This window comes from Sardina pilchardus, chromosome 11, assembly GCF_963854185.1.
Source record: "Sardina pilchardus chromosome 11, fSarPil1.1, whole genome shotgun sequence".
Lineage (NCBI taxonomy): Eukaryota > Metazoa > Chordata > Actinopteri > Clupeiformes > Clupeidae > Sardina > Sardina pilchardus.
Window position 1 is genome coordinate 27,467,490 of NC_085004.1, and position 2,500 is coordinate 27,469,989.

At 48.7% G+C, this 2,500-nt stretch overlaps 1 protein-coding gene across 1 annotated transcript in view; it reads left to right on the plus strand.

Moving 5' to 3' along the window:
* Positions 1-2,500, plus strand: part of adamtsl5 (ADAMTS like 5) — a 25,316-nt gene that overhangs the window by 8,166 nt on the left and 14,650 nt on the right. The gene's annotated exons all lie outside the window — the stretch shown is intronic.

Genomic DNA, 2,500 nt, shown 5'->3' on the forward strand with positions numbered 1-2,500 from the left:
CTCTCAGTGGTTAATAGTGTTGAGTGTAGTGTGAGTCTCACTCTCTCAGTGGTAGTGTAGTGTTGAGTGTGTCTCACTCTCTCAGTAGTAGTGTTGAGTGTAGTGTGTGTCTCACTCTCTCAGTGGTAGTGTTGAGTGTAGCGTATGTCTCACTCTCTCAATGCTGGTGTTGAGTGTAGTGTATGTCTCACTCTCTCAGTACTAGTATTGAGTGTAGTGTTAAGTGTGTCTCACTCTCTCAGTGGTAGTGTTGAGTGTGTCTCACTCTCTCGCTGGTAGTGTTGAGTGTAGTGTTAAGTGTGTCTCACTCTCTCAGTGGTAGTGTTGAGTGTAGTGTATGTCTCACTGTCCCAGTGGTAGTGTATGTATCTGCTGTGTCACATGGTCTGGACTGGAATGTCAGTTTAGACAAACATTACAGTTCAACTCTAACCCTGACAAGCCTACTCACAGGGTAGACCTCATATACATTGCTGGATGGCAGACCTGATAGACAGGGCTGCGCCTTTGATTGCCCCATTTTATACTGACAAGACACTTACCAAAGTCCTCTGAAAGAGATAACATCCAGTAACGTTTTATTAGTATGCAGTATTTATGATCTCCTGTAAATCTGTTTGCTGTACGTGGATGTTGATTCATGGCCCTGTGTCAGTTCAGGAACGCAGAGAATGCCTCGAGTCTAAGAGGTTGGAATGGCGTTTTTAAAACCGGCCTTGACGAGAAGACAACAACACACGGCATCTGGCTCTGAATGGCTTACCAGGCACACTGTGTTACTACGCCACTGCATGGTGGTGTGTGTGTGTGTGTGTGTGTGTGTGTGTGTGTGTGTGTGAGAGAGAGAGAGAGTGCGTGTGTGTGTGTGTGTGTGTGTGTGTGTGTGTGTGTGTGTGTGTGTGTGTGTGTGTGTGTGTGTGCGTGCAGTTTAGTCTGTGCGGAAAGAGTTGATCTACAGTAGAACTTGGGACTTGTGCTGCCTGTGGAGGTTTAAGTGGGAATGTTGCCAGTCCAATACTACACCTGGAGGTGGACACTTTTGGAAAGTTTCTCTGTTTGTTTTCCATTAAATCATTTTAATACGGTCCTCCAATGTGTATTACCCCTGTGGGGTTCTACAGCACACTGCACTGTTAAAGGGCTATTGTTCTGTTGAATGATGAAAACAATGTGCAGTTTCAGGATTTGAGGTACTAAACTAATGTTGTTTGCTAGGACTGACTGACAAATTAGGGAAAGAGGAGAGAGGGGGCTCCACTCTCTCTCTCTATCTATCTCTCTCTCTCTCTGTCTGTGTTGTGTTTTTGACAACATGTACATATGTCAGCCTGTGTGTGTCTCTGTGAGAGAGAGAGAGAGAGAGAGAGAGAGAGAGAGAGAGAGAGAGAGAGAGAGAGAGAGAGAGAGAGAGAGAGAGAGAGAGAGAGAGAGAGAGAGAGAGGGGAAAAGTGTGCATGGGGGATGGGGAGTTGAGAGAGAAGGAGAGTGAGAAGAGTGTGTGTGTGTGTGTGTGTGTGTGTATATATTTTAGGAAGGGGGAGATTATGCAGTGACCCTGCTCTCTCAGATGGAGTCTGTCGATGAGAGGCCTCTCCATCAGTATTCCCTCCATCAGCAGCTCGTTTGTTTGAACTGGGAACAAAGAGGCCGCGCTGCCGGGAGACACATCGTAATGGAATCTAGTGGAACTCTCAGCCGTCCGACAGGATCACAGATCAAGCAGCGGGTCACTCTCGCCGCCGCCCCCAGATTGGCACTTTGGCCCCAGGCACCGATCGGCCCCCTCGGCCAGGATGGGAGATTGGCCTTCTGGCTGCAGCTCGAGATGGGCAATTTGGCTGGGGTGAGAGGTGGGCCTTTTGGATGGGGAGAGAGATTGGCGGTTAAGCCGCCACGGTGTGACAGAAAGGTCAGGGTCGTCGTGTCTGGATCGAAGGAGTGAACGGGGCATCAGTGTTTAGTTGTAGATGGAAGCGATGTAGTTGCACTGGCCCTTACTGTCGTGTCATTGTACAACCATTTACAGCCACTTTTAAGAGTCGTATAGCAGTTGTGTAGTATCATCACACAATATATTTTTAAAAACATAATACATTAAAAAAAAAAAGCATTTTTTTCACTTTACCACTAACTTCATATAAGTTCTTGAGTGAAAACAAACCAATTGAAAGGCCTGAGCGGTGGCCCAGGCCCATAGATTGCGTGCGAACAGGTGTCCCTCCGGTGAGTAATTGCTGTAGGCACCGTCCACCTCAGTCACAGCTCGGAGTCTCTCTGGGTCAGCGGTGCCGGACCCCCGAGACACGCAGGCACGCAGCTAGAGCCGCTGGAAGTCCCGCGAGCCGTGGTCCTCCGCACCGAAGGGGTTCTACCCCACAGGCAGGTAATGGTGAGATAATGAAGTGGGGCTGAGGAGTCAGTGAAGGGCACACCGGGAGTGTGTGTGTGTGTGTGTGTGTGTGTGTGTGTGTGTGTGTGTGTGTGTGTGTGTAAGGGTTAG